The 15,121-nt window shown below is 44.7% G+C and overlaps 1 protein-coding gene and 1 pseudogene across 6 annotated transcripts in view; one reads left to right on the top strand and one right to left on the bottom strand.

Moving 5' to 3' along the window:
- LOC124798130 (hemicentin-2-like) overlaps window positions 1-15,121 on the bottom strand; it is a 1,906,233-nt gene that overhangs the window by 985,860 nt on the left and 905,252 nt on the right. The window lies entirely within an intron of this gene.
- Window positions 11,985-12,102, top strand: LOC124799761 (annotated as a pseudogene).

Genomic DNA, 15,121 nt, shown 5'->3' with positions numbered 1-15,121 from the left:
CAGAAAACTGTAGAAAGCCGATAATATTTATGAATAGCTGAAACGAGAATAGCGATATGCTTAAAATAAAAATTGGGGGTCACGAAACTGACGAAGTGAATGAATTCCGCTGCCTTCGAAGCTAAATATCACATGACGGACGAAGTAAGACGACATAAAAAGAAGAGTAGCATAGATGAAGAAGATAATCCTGGCCACAAGAATTCTACAAATATCAAACATCGGCCTTAATATGAGAGGGATGGTTCTGAGTACAGTATTGCGTCGATGTACGTAATAGGTTGTGGGAAAACCGGGAAAAAAGAGAATAGAAGTGTCTGAGATGCGGTGCTGTAGAGGGATGCTGGAAATTAATTGTAATGATAAGAAATGATTAGGTTCCTGCTTAGTGCTTTTCATGTGGTGCATTTCTCAAAAATTCAGTTACTTGGATATACATGCGATGTACTATCCACTAATGTAAATAAATTATTATTTCTTTTACTCTTATTATTACTACTATTATATGAAAATCCTCGTATACACTGTGTAATGAAATAATATTTCTGTTCCCTTTATATGAGCGCAATCACTGGTTACGTGTTACGTACAGTTTAAAGAGTTCATGACACAACAGAAACTTCTCGCACGTTATGTTTATGAAAGAATGAACAATGTTAAATGCTGCAAGTCCATAAATAAAACCCAAGTCCGTCGTACTGTAGTGAGATATCCATTGAGAGGTAGATACCGAACATAATCCCATCTAGAAGTGTAAATCATTAACAAGCATACAGCCGACATTTATGTTGTAAGCATGTATACTTGACAGTTTTATTCCGATCCAAAGGCCACGGGATCTCGTCACTTGACCTGAAGGAAAAGGACATGTTTTCTGCATGTTGTGATGTGCTCACTCTCTTTTGGGCTCATGTGGCACACGATATTGTGAGAGCGAGTAAATAATGAATGAGAATCTTTTGACTCATTGTCTACAGCATGGTATTTTACTGTTTTCTTTTTTTTTTAATTGAGATCGTAGACTTCTGTAGCATGTCAAATCAGGGTGTGACGCCTAGTTTTACTGATTTTTTTGCGTGGGGGTTAAGGAAATGAGCGTATGGCATCGTTGGCTGGGAGGCCCCTATTCGGGGAAGTTCGGCCGCGAAGTGCAAGTCTTATTTCATTCAACGTCATATTGGCCGCCGGTGATGAGGATGAAATGATGATTAGGACAACACAACACCCAGCCCCGAGCGGAGAAAGTCTCCAACCCCTCCAGGAATAGAATCCGGGCCTGCTTGCATGGGAGGCGAACATGTTGCCACCCAGCTAAGCAGGCGGACGGACTCGGTAAGCGACACTGCCCCTTCACTTTGGATCAGCACCCGGTAGGAAATCGTAATAATGTGCCCGCAGTGTAATTCTGTCTACAGAATACACACAGGGTAATTTGGTAAGTGGCGGCAAACTAAGGAACCTATTTCTGAGAGAAAAAAAAGTAGAAGAAGAACAGCGGTCGTGTGGTATGGCTGGAAATGCGTTCCAGGGGAAACACACCCACTGGAAGGTAGAGGTAAAAGATGTTTGACATTGTAGCTCTCAAGGATTGAAAATTCACCTCAGAACACTATTCGCGACTGCCTCAATGAACTAACTGTTTGACAATACCTCACAGGCAAGGCATGTCTGTATTTCGTGTGGGTGACCGTCCCTCTCCTTCCGGAAGACCTCTCTTTGGCAATAGAACCATGATGTGGTCACTGTCCTCCAATTCATTTCCCCATTTCCGTGCGGAGACACTTCGTCACAGCTACGCAGGCTGATGGATCGAACAACGTGTTTGAGTCACATGGCCCGCCTGGTCACCAGACCTCAACTCTTTCAGGTGCAGACACTGGAACCACACGTTCATGCTGCCTATGAAGACACTGGTTTGTTGGATGACACATCTGAACGTGTATGCCAGTCACTGGTGCATGTGCTCACGCTTGCTTAGACGCCCGTGGGAGTCACTTCGAAACACTTAGTGTAAAGCTGTTCTCATCATAGCTCGCTGTGCATTGCATTCTACTTCACAGGCATGGTGAATTATTAATACGCTGGGGAATTATACCATGCATTTATTTCCATATGTACAAATGAACTTGTGCTCTCATGGTTGGTTTCCACTACTTTGTTTCCATTTAGCTAAACCAGTCTGTACAGTGGGTAAACAGGTAGTATAGAACCACCCGAAGACAACACACAGGAGGCCCGTTGGCAGCTTACAGTCGTCTCTGAATGGATAAATGCCCGTCCTATATGGCTTTCAAGAGAATATTATACACTTCTTCGTGCAAAATGCCGGTAAATTCAAGTAACGATGATGGAGATGAATAACAATCATGCAACATTTTCTCCAAAGCAGACCACTAAACTGACCACTAAACTGAGAGGCCCTGACGTCTGGGAACACAGCAACAGCAGTGCGGAACAAAGATTATACCGTGGGGTAGGCCTGATCAGCTTAAATGGTCACATAAGCGATGGTAGTGATCGACCTTGGAAAGTAACCATACGACACTTGGAGTACAAAGATACGAGAGTCCAAATCGTCACTAAATACCCACCACGTTTCACTCTTTGCATATATACTCGGACGGAAGTTGGAAACAATCTCAAACAAGTCCCGGGTTCGATTCCCGACGGGGTCAGGGATTTTCTCTGCCTCGTGATGACTGGGTGTTGTGTGATGTCCTTAGGTTAGTTAGGTTTAAGTAGTTCTAAGTTCTAGGGGACTGATGACCATACATGTGAAGTCCCATAGTTCTCAGAGCCTCAGAGCCTCAAACAAGACCCATACCACCAAATTACTTTCTTCCACTGCTCTATAACCCATGTTTATCGCTTTGACACCACATTTTCCTGTTACGGGCATTTGCATCAGCGATGAGTAGTTTTGGAATTCCAGGTCGCCCTTATGGAGCTCCTTTCCAGTTGCTTTGGTGCTCACAGGGTTCGAGAGTCCAACTTTCAGTTCTGCAGTGACTTTTGAAGCTTTCGTCCACCCTTTTTTTTATCACAATCCTCTTAAATGACCGTCCGTCACGATCACGCAGGATACGCTTTTGTTCGCGTTGTGACTTAGCGTATGTATTCTCCGCGATATAAATCTCCTACACGGTGCCTCCTGAAACACCGGACACTTCGCCTCCCTTGGTCGCAGAAGCATCCAGTATACGCGCTCAAACAACTTGCCCAATTAGCTCCCATACAGTGCGCTCACAGCTTTACAGAACACTTTTCTGACCGCGACTGACACTAGCAACGTATAGAGGACATTGCATAGGTGCCGTTTGTGGTCAGATACAACACTGCAACCTGCAGACTTGGCTTGCACCTGCATTTATTTTCAAACATGCATTTCTCGCGGTGTTGCCACATTTTCGTCCAACAGTGAGAGCGTGCAGAGTTATGCAATGCCGCGACATTAACTGACAATACAGTGCGTCAGCAGAGGTGAGGAGACGAGTTATTATTCGCGCTTAGCGCAGTGGTGGCCGCGACCTGTACTCGGCAGTGGCAGCAGCGGCTGCGGCAGTGTCTGACCCAGGCGGGCAGTCGTTAGCCGCTTTTGTCGAGCAGCGAGCCCGCCGGCCGCCCCCAGGGAGAGGCCGCTGCTGTCCCGGCCGTGCCGTGTTTGCCGGCAAACAAACCCAGTTCCGCGCCCGCCGTTGACTCAGGATTTACTGCGTCCTCCGGCGCTGCGCTGGGCCGCGCCCTGTCACAACACGACGTCGTTTGCTGTCTGGGACGTCCCAATCGACCCCTGACGCGTCGAAATAACGAGTTCTCCCCACCACCTTCACGACCCGCGCCTCGCAAAGAAGTATCGATGTTCACGTGTAAGTGGCATTGTTGTAAAAGCGACGTACAGTGCCGCATTGTTTGACAAGCCACAAGCTGACTTAGAAGCGAAATAAAGTTTCAATTGTAAGTATTTTCAGCTAGTCACATAACCTCTCTATTTTTGAAGAAACTGGAAAAGGAAACACTTCCGTGGTCTTAGCACTGAAGAGCCTTACGAGGTATCCCATTTACCTCAAACGCCCGAGACAACTGTTCAAATCAAAAAAAGAAATCTGTCAAGCAAAAGTTGTTTAGCTGCTAGTAAAAGGTACTACTTCACACGCCGCCTGCTACACAATCCTCTTTACGCTTTCTGTGTGCAAGTAATGGACCTTTAGCTGCTCAGATTTCACCTGATCATATTTCTTCTGGTCACTGTTTTACTACCTCTCCAGATACTGTTACTCATAGTACTAAGGGAGCGTTCCATTTTATTTTATGTTTGATGTCCCCTACTTAGCGAAAACTTATTGACGATGAACGTTCGATCATCCGTGTCTCTTTTCTAGATCAGAACATTATTTTATTGCGCCTGATGACGCAACTAAAATGCTCCGAAACCTGTCACGCCTGAGAATAAAGGAGTTGCAGTTGAAGCCGTCTTATCTTTTCAAAATTAACCGCATATCTTGTAATTTTGTTCCTTACAAATATGTGAACCGCAATACGTATTTTTAAACAGCACCCTATACACGTGTTCTAATGAAAAGGTGCGGAAGGTCGTAACAAGAAAACCGGAAGATATCTGAGTGTGCCGATTTGGGATAACGTAGAAATACATCTAAGGACGCCAATGTAGCGCCTTCATCTCCCCCTAAAATATTCAAAGTTGTGCCCTCAGCAGTCAAAGTAGTAATCACCGTCTTATCCGTCGTCCGAGTCCTGACACTCATCGAATTCCTGAACTACGGAAAAACTATCAACAGTGATGTGTGCTGTGAGATATTCCATAGCGTATGCAAGTCCATCAAGAGCAAACGGCCTGGGCTGCTCAGGGAGGAAGTGATTCTGCTCCATGATAACGTCCGTCCACACGTCTCCAAGGTCACACAAAGTGTAATCATAAAGTTCAAGTGGAAGCTGCTACAGCATCTACCCTACAGCCCGAATATGTCGCCCTGCGATTTTCACGTGCCTGGTTCGCTAAAATAACAACTTATGCGCACAGGACTCTGGTGATTAAAGACTCCTGTCATATATACAGTGGGATTCCGTACCTTTTCTTTTGAACACACATATTTTACCCGGTAATCCACTTCCTCTCCTCAAAATCTACTCAAAAAGTGTCAGATTGTATTTAACGTAAACGTGACATTATCCAACACGGAATACAAAACTGACTTTCACGCTCCTGTACTAGCACACAATGCAGGCACCAGAGGCAACGTATCTCATCCGCTTGTTGGAGATATCAGTAAATAAACGTAGAAATGGTAATGCATGCCTGCCATTGTCAAGTGTCTTCAGACTAAGGTTTGCATGAATACAACGTACGGCAACGATAAAAAGATAGAAATTCAACTGAATTTGCGTGGTCAGAATGAATTATACTTCCTTTATTTCCGATACTTGTTTTCTATCATATCGCATCATTCCTCACCATGGCCCCTATCTGGTCCTGTTAGCTACTGTGGAACTGCAGAGTCAGTAACTGGGAGATAGGATCTCGTATCTAGCCTGCAGATGAGGCGTTAGCTAAATGAATGGCTATCGAGGCCTACTATACTGGTTTAACTGAGGGGACGTAACTCACAGGACAGCGATATGCATAAATACAGACGACACAGCATGACGCATACAAGGCATGAAAGGCCAGTGTGTTGGTGAAGCTGTTATTTGTACTCAGGTAAATCATGTGAAGAGGAGTGTGACGTGATTGTGGCTGCACGACAGGAATTAACAGACATTGAAAGCGGAATGGTACTTGCTGCTAGACACGTGGGATATTAGATTTTGGCAACTGTTAGGGAATTCAATGTTCCGAGATCCACAGTGTCAAGGATGTGCCGAGAACAACAAATTACAGACATTATCTCTCACCACGGACAAAGCAGTGGCTGAAGGCCTTCATTTAACAACCGAGAGCAGCGGCGTCTGCGGAGGATTGTCAGTGCTAACAGACAAACAACACTGCGAGAAGTAAACGCAAAAATAACTGTGAGACGTGCTAAGAACGTATCCATTAAGACGGTGCGGAATAATTTTGCATTAATGGGCCACGGGTACAGACGAACGACGCGAGCGTCTTTGCTAACAGCACGACGTCGCCTGCTTTACCTCTCCTGGGCTCTGATTATATCGGTTGGAACCTAGACGACTAGAAAGCGGAGGCCTGGTCAGCTGAGTCCCGATTTCAGTTGGTAAGAGCTGATGGGCTTCAGGGTGGCGCAGACCGAAGCCATGGACTCAAGTTGACACCAAGGCACTGTGCAAGATGGTGGCTCCATAATGGTGTGGGCTGTGTTTTTGTGGAATAAGCTGGGTTCACTGGCCCAAATGAACCGATCATTGACTGGTAATGTCTATATTCGGCTACCTAGAGACCATTTGCAACTATTCAAGAACTTCATGTTCCCAAACAACGATGGAATATTTATGGATGACAATATTTGGTTTGAACAACAGCCGGCCGGAGTGGCCAAGTGGTTCTAGGCGCTTCAGTCTGGAACCGCGAGACCGCTACGGTCGCAGGTTCGAATTGCCTCGGGCATGGATGTGTGTGATGTCCTTAGGTTAGTTAGGTTCAAGCAGTTCTAGGGGACTGATGACTTAAGCTGTTATGTCCCATAGTGCTCAGAGCCATTTCAACCATTTTGAAGAACATTCTGACAATTCGAGCGAATGATTTGGCCACCCAGATCACCTTAAATGAGTCCCATAGAAGGTTTGTGGGACATAATCCAGATGCCAGTTCGTGCACAAAATCCTGCACCGGCCACACTTTTGCAATTATGGACGACTGTAGAGGCCGGGTAGCTCAATATTTCTGCAGGAAGTTCTAACGACTTGTTAAATCACTACCACGTCGAGTTACTGCACTACGACGGGGAAAAGGAAATCCAACGCGATATTAAGAGGTATCCCATGACTTTTTTCACACCAGTGTAAGGTCGAGTGGTGTTCCTCTGATGAGAGGTGTTTCCAGCATCTATAAAACGTTCCTATGCTTCTGGCTTCAGAGAATTCCTGGCGTCGCGCGAAATCATACTGGTGACCTTGGCCAATGCCACAAACTCTTGATGATGTGCATTGTGCGAGAAAAATTACGCGAGGTACTGCTGCTTAAGTGAACTGGAATAGTTTATTGGAGGACCCGAGTTTATTGTTTGTTCTGCTACCCTAACATATCAAGTCGGTCGACTCACCCTGACCTGGTACAAATAGGCTCAATTTGTCACATTTCCGAAGACAATACCTGAAGACCCTGTAGGTATGACTGTCAGGAAAAATTCCGAGATCTGGCCGCGATCAGTTCCACCTGGGTACTAGCAACAACATCACAGGGATACAGGGAAAACCTACAGGGGAATTATGTCGGAAACATCACTTTCCAATTTCTTCATGCACAAATTTCTAATTATAGACTTCTACAAAACCCCGAAAACTCTGTGTCGTTCGTGTGCACCCTAACTTAAAGGCAATGCTCGATAAGAAAACGTTTTAGTACCTAAATAAAATTCACAATAACGTACTTTCAATTCTTGTAGATTTTCGTACTCCCTTATAACTTCTTCGATCAAGAAGTACTGACTACATTAACACACGTTACAAGGCACACGACGCTATCTACTCCTGTGAGAGCTGTCGTCTGACCCCTTTATTTCGCGAGATCCCAAATCGATCCACAAAATTATAAATGGAAACGTGACAGATGGACGAAGAAAGTAAGTAAATTGCTTATTATTTCAAGAGTAAGAGCTACAATTGTTAATACATACCCCATTGTGAGACAAGACGGTCAGTGCCTTCTAGGAAAAAATGTTGCGGTAACGGTTGTACGCACTCGTGCACCTTTTCGTGCGAAGCAAATCGACGAACGAGAGAACGGGACTGTAAGGAGGATGTGTAAGGGCTTCCCAGTGAAACTTCTGAGTACTTGAAACCACCATGGCAAAATGTCGGCGGGCCCACAAGTTACCAGGTTGACAGGACACAACCATCGGCACCATGGAATCGATAAACTGGTAACAGGCAGAAGTGTGGAGGATCAAAATGGTACAAAGAGAACATGGTCTGATAACAGTAAGCTGATTCACGGTGATGTAGGTTGCAGTAGTCCTGCAGGAAAGAAGACTGTTGCAAAGGACACATCAGTGCAGAGATCTGTGATAAACCTATCTTCGAACTAAAGACAACAATATCAGTGATGTGGTAGGGCTGAGCAAGTAAGTAGACGGTATTATAGCTCGTCGGCCTGATAGGTCGACTGGCACCACTTCAGCATACAACATTCATGACTCGTGAAGGTTAATTAGCCCCAGTATGTGGGCTCGTGGCCATTTCGATTGGACACTAGATGTCTGGAATACCATTGCCTCGTCAGATGAGTCCCGATTTCAGCTGGTAAGAGCCGATGGTAGGGTTCGAGTGTGGCGCAGACCCCATTTATATGGAATAGACTGAGTCCTGGTCATATTCAACTACTTGGAGACAACTTGCAGCCACTCATGGACTTCATGTACCCAAAGAACGACGGAATTTTTATGGACGTCATTGCGGTGTTTCGCCGGTACCACAGTTGTTCGTGATTGGTTTGAAGAACATTCTGGAAAATTCCAGAGAATAATTTGACCACCAAGGTCGCTTGACATTTTTAAGATGTAATCGAGAAGTCAGTTCATGTACCTGTGAAATTATGGACGCCTAGAGACGCTGCGTGGCTGCAGGGTCTTCCAGTGACTCGTTGATTCCATGACACTTTGGGTTGCTGCACTTGTTTCTTTTTTTTTTGGGGGGGGGGGGGGAGGGAAATCAGTCTTCTGACTGGTTGGATGCCTTCCGCCACGAATTCCTCTCCTGTGCCAATCTTCTTCATCCCGGAGTAGCAACCTACATTCTGAATTATTTGCAGGATGTATTTCAATCTCTGTCTTCCTCTACAGTTTTTGTGCTTTACAACTCCCTCTAGTACCATGGAAGTCATACCCTCATGTCTTAACAGATGTCCTTTCATTCTGTCCCTTCTCCTCATTAGTGTTTTCCACACATTCAAATGGTTCAAATGGCTCTGAGCGCTATGGGACTTAACATCTGAGGTCGTCAGTCCCCTAGAACTTAGAACTACTTGAACCTAACCAACCTAAGGACATCACACACATCCATGCCCGAGGCAGGATTCGAACCTGCGACCGTAGCTGTCGCGCGGTTCCAGACTGAAGCCCCTAGAACCGCTCGACCACACTGGCCGGCTTTCCACTTACTCCTTTCCTGTCCGATTCTGCCCAGAACCTCTTCATTCCTTTCGTTATCAGTCCACCTAATTTTCAATATTCGTTAGTAGCACCACATCTCAAATACTTCGATTCTCTTCTGCTCTGATTTTCCCATGGTCCATGTTTTACTACCATGCAATGCTGTACTCCAGACGTACATTCATAGAAATTTCTTCTTCAAATTAAAGCCTACGTTTGATACTAATAGACTTCTCTTGGACAGGAAAGCCCTTTTTGCCAGTGCTAGTCTGCTTTTGATATCCTCTTTACTCCATCCGTCATTGGTTATTTTACTGCCTAGTTAGTAGAATTCCTTAACTTCATTTACTTCGTGACCATCAATACTGGTGTGAAGTTTCTCGGTATTCTCATTTCTGCCACTTCTGATTACTTTCATCTTTCTTCGATTTATTCTCAGTCAATATTCTGTGCTCATTAGATTACCCATTCCATTCAGCAAATCATGCAATTCTTCTTCACTTTCGCCCAGGATAGCAATGTCATCAGCGAATCGTATCATTGATATCCTTTCACTTTCAATTTCAATTCCACTCCTGAACCTTTCTTTTATTTCCATCACAGCTTCTTCGATGTACAAATTGAATAGTAGGGGCGGAAGACTACATCACTCTTTTACATCCTTCTTAATCTCAGGACTTTATTCTTGGTCGTCAATTCTTATTATTCCCTCGTTGCTCTTTTACATGTTGTATATTACCCGTCTCTCCCTCTAGCTGCACTACGCTGTGAAAAAGGAGGTCAGACACAATATTAGAAGGTACGCCATGACTTTTGTTACCTTATTGTACATGTGATTGAGCACAGAGTTCAGGATCGCATCCACACTCCTGGTCTGCCTGCTGCATTAGCAGTGCGTCACCTGCTTATCCACACATCTAAGTGCAAACCTGCACTTTGAGTGACTGGGAGGATTACAGGTATAGACTGCCAGCTGGTCGCCGGTGGCCGCAGGCAAAGAGGCGAAGCAGATGGGCTGGTCTGAGCGACCAGTGGTCCGCCTGTGAATGCAGGCACGCAGTGAAGTTAATAAATGATTTGGGAACTCACAGCCCTGTTGCTTCTAGACTGCTGGTGAGTTTTCCAATTGATCTTCACCCTCTTTGCTTCCTCTACACTTCTACTGTGGCAATTAATTGGACCTAAATAGACGTTCCCCTCTCAGCACCTGAAGTCAACATTGCCTTCATCAGCTCCGGATAGTATCCGTTCACTGGTTCGCAGCTGGGCGATTCGAGGTGAGTGAAGTGCATCGATGCCACTTGACCGAGCATGTCTGAGCAGGAAGGCCCTCGGGGCGCCGGAAGGCCCCCGACTGCGCGTGGCCGGCGGCCTGCGTCCGGCGTCTGTGCCGGCGTCGGTGTCGGCGTCGCGGCGCTGCGCTGACAAATGGCCCCAGGCGCCGGCCCATAAATCAGCTGCGCCCGTCGCCGCCCGCTCAATTTGTTCCGGAGCATCGGACCGCATCGCCAGATACCGCCGACCGCCATCTGCGGAGAATACCTTGCTCCGCGTGATACCTACAGCGGTTCGCCGCCTCTGTTGTGGAGGTGACACGACTTCTGCACTCGTCACTGTATCCCTCCTCTAAGCGCTGCTTCCACCAGAAGACCCGGGTCCGTGATCTGAGGCATGGAAGGGATGCAACTTGGGGGTACCCAACACCACTCTGTGCTTTGTCACCTCCACCCATTTTGCAATTTCTAATAACTTTGTAAAGTAGTGATGATCTGAAAAAATGCAGTATGAGACGTAGCGGCCTTGTTACATTCAAAATTAAACATTTTCTTAGCCTCACTGTTGCTTGGTACTACCTTATGCGTTTCAATTATTCGTCATTTTCAATGGCCCTATAAAGGCCCTCACATTAAAAACACTGCGTTTATTGAACATAGGGGCGTTCGGTAACTACCGCAACACTTTTTTTTTAAAGCAGATTTGTTTTATTCACCGTTGCAAAACAACAGAGACGTCCAGCTGAGCAACGAGGTGTTTGATTACGATTCTTGGTCCAGCTAGAGCAGTGTCGGATACAGAAAAACTTCAAGGATGGGGCGCTAAAGATATTTTGTCCTACCCTTACCTTTACTGTAGTAAAAATAATCAGGTCACATGCAGAGTTTAAGAAAGTTTTAATTAAATTGACTGTACACATATACAAGACAATGACGTTTCATGATATAAACAAGTTACAATTGCGGCTCTTTTCCTTAAACGATGAATTATATGCTTCTATTATTCCCGGCAAATTGGTTAATTACATCGTCAATGGGACAATCAGTGTCAGGGCGAGTGTTCAACAGAGCTAAGGCATTAAGTCGGTCCTCCTTCATTGTCGACCTCAGCCATGTCTTTGTACGCCGAAATGTTGAGAAATTTCTTTCTGCTCCAGCAATAGATGCAGGTAGACAAGCAAATATTTTGTACAGCATGTGCAAAGTAGGATAGTCAGATCTAGGACAAACAGACCACGCCTGCATAACAGAATCACGACCGGTAAGGGCGTCTATGATCGTTTGCTTGTGTTGAAGAATCTCTCATTAGTCTCTTTTTTAATCGAAAAACTATAATATTCGCGACTTTTCTCAAACAAATGCCAGACCAAATAACGTAAAGATATCACTAGAATCGCCGCCACTTTTCTCGTAGTTATGTGTTACCCATGGCAACGGCCTTGCCGCAGTGGTTACACCGGTTCCCGTGAGATCACCGAAGTTAAGCGCTGTCGGGCGTGCTCGGCACTTGGATGGGTGACCATCCAGGCCGCCATGCGCTGTTGCCATTTTTCGGGGTGCACCCAGCCTCGTGATGCCAATTGAGGAGCTACTCGACCGAATAGTAGCGGATTCGGTCAAGAATACCATCACAACGACCGGGAGAGCGGTGTGCTGACCCCACGCCACTTCTATCCGCATTCTCCACTAAGGATGACACGGCGGTCGGATGGTCCCGGCAGGCCACTCGTGGCCTGACGACGGAGTGCTTTTTTTTATGTGTTAGCCATCTACGTGGCCTCGCCGGGGGGGGGGGGGGGGGGCGCCACTCGTATGTATCAGCCACTGACCAAGAGTGAGAGTGTTCGTATGTTTCAGTAATGCAGAAGTCATAGACGTATGTGGCCAGCAGAAAATCGGACAAGTTTGCGCGACCTTGGTAAGATGATGACAGACGCCTCGCCCAACGACTATCCATGCTTTCTTTCACTGCCAGGTCTCCGCAGACATTCTGCAAGCGCCTATCAATTTCTGGGATACTCTGGTTTTCTGTCAAAAGAAACTCAATGGCAGCTCGCAGCTGGAACGCACCACAACTACTGGCTATATATAGCGTCACTACCTATCAGAACTTCATGAAACTATAGCGGCTGAAGCTGGAGTATTGTATGATGTCCTACGACAAATTCTGCATTTTTTCTACCGAAATTTGCCGAGAAAAAGACTGTTGCGTTACTCATTGAACGTCACTAGCACATTACATCTTTATCTATCCGTAAGAATAATTATCACCCCGCAGTGGAGATGCGGTGATATGAAACTTCCTGGTGTATTAAATTTGCACTGGACTCGCATTCGGGAGGACGACGGCTCAATCCCGCGTCCGGCCATCCTGATTTAGGCTTTCCGTGATTTCCCTAAATCACTCCAGGCAAATGCCGGGATGGTTCCTCTGAAAGGGCACGGCCGACTTCCTTCCCTAATCCGATGAGACCGATGACCACGCTATCTGGTCTCCTTCCCCAAACAAACCAACCAAACCAATATTAAATTTGTTTTCCGGACTGGAATTCCAACCCGGGTTCGAGTCCCGGACCGACACTCAGTTGTAACCTACCAGGGAGTTTCACGAAATATACTCTTTGCATTTCCGCTGCGACGTATCACTTTGTATAACGAGGCAGGTTCCATCTAACAGCCGAAAAAAGGAACTTGCGTATATCTACCGAGAATTTACACTGAAAAACCAGCTTATTAACGTCATTATCCACTTTTGAAAAAAATACAGCAGTGTGGCACGTATTTGGCAAGTTGCTGCATTACTGAATGCCCCTCGTGTACCTAGTCATCCGTTATGAGCAGCTGACAAGTGAAAACTCAACTTGTCGTTGCTGCTAACAGATGCCTAGGTGTGATATAACCGTACTTTCAGTATATGCAGTGTTTTTAATATGAAGGCTTTTGTAATCCCTCTCAAAATGGTGTACAGCTGAAACCCATAAGGAAGTTCCACTCAACAAACAATGCGGCTGTGAAAATTTGAAATTTTGAATGATTTACAATAACATCAACTTATACACAATTTTTAAAAATTTGAATATAAGTGATGATGTTGTTGTTGTGGTCTTCAGTCCTGAGACTGATTTGATGCAGCTCTCCATGCTACTCTATCCTGTGCAAGCTTCTTCATCTCCCAGTACCTACTGCAGCCTACATCTTTCTGAATCTGCTTAGTGTATTCATCCCTTGGTGTCCCTCTACGATTTTTACCCTCCACGCTGCCCTCCAGTACTAAATTGGTGATCCCTTGATGCCTCAGAACATGTCCTACCAACCGATCCCTTCTACCTCCTCATTAGTTATGTGATCTACCCATCTAATCTTCAGCATTCTTCTGTAGCACCACATTTAGAAAGCTTGTATTCTCTTTTTGTCTAAACTATTTATCGTCCATGTTTCACTTCCATACATGGCTACACATAAGTGATGATAGGCTGAAATAAAAATTCCAGTTGCAGTGAAATTGATTTAGGTTAGTATCCTACATCTGGCGCCACCTCTGCCAGCTACAGAGGGGTGCGGTCACTGCAATTTTTCAACGTTAAATATATCTGTGACCAAATATGTAAGTAATTATTACATTTAAGTGGAGTCTGTGACTCTTAATTGATAACAGACATTAAATTTTTGACAAGAATAAAAAGAAGCATAATTTCTTTTAAATGTGTGTGCTGCACTTAAGGCAAATTTCAATGACTCTAAAATCTAAAAAAAAAGAAAAAGATTTTCGAAAGTTTTAAGAGGCAGAAAATGGAATAAACAATAGTTATTTACTTAACACTTATATGCTATAGTAACGAAACAAATTAATAAATTGTAAACATTCGATTTATAACTAACTACAAAACAGTTATTCCATCAGGTTAGCATTAGATTCATACCAACAGCGTCATTTTATGTGTCCAATTAACGTGTCCAACAAAGCTACTATTAATGACTTTGGTAAATGAAAATAGAATATAAAATCAATTTTAAACAAAAAAGTATGTGTAAGTTCTTTATTCTATGACGAGACAAATTTGCCCTTGAAGATTACAGTTATTCGTCTGTACCAGCTCGTAGTAAGCAGTTATAGGTGCAACTGTTTAGTTTTCCACCCCAAACAAGTCAATTTTGCAGGAAAAGTTCTGGTTACAAGAACAGCAAAGTACTTCACAGACGGCATGATACACCTAGGGATATTTTAATAACTTCGTAAGCAATGAAGATGCTCGAGAGCATAAACATAATGGTATTTAAGTAGATGTCTTTGAAGAGGACTAGCTTTTCACTTCAAAAGTCACTATGATTTTATGACTCATTCTCCCAAACTGAAACGGATCTGCTACTGAGCAACGGAGGGATCATGACAATGTATTCATGCTGGGTTATGAGGGCACGCTATTGTTTACTCATGTCCAGATAAACGTGCTAAAGGCACTACGTAGTCCACAGAATATTGTCAAATTTCAGCCATAGTGCCCAAAAACAGTCTCATCCACAACAGACCATATAGAACGAAAAACGTCATACTAAGAAGTACCAGAA

This window comes from Schistocerca piceifrons, chromosome 5, assembly GCF_021461385.2.
Source record: "Schistocerca piceifrons isolate TAMUIC-IGC-003096 chromosome 5, iqSchPice1.1, whole genome shotgun sequence".
In the NCBI taxonomy this organism is placed as follows: domain Eukaryota; kingdom Metazoa; phylum Arthropoda; class Insecta; order Orthoptera; family Acrididae; genus Schistocerca; species Schistocerca piceifrons.
The sequence above is the reverse complement of the archived record's forward strand: the minus strand, read 5'-3'. Positions and strand labels throughout refer to the sequence as shown.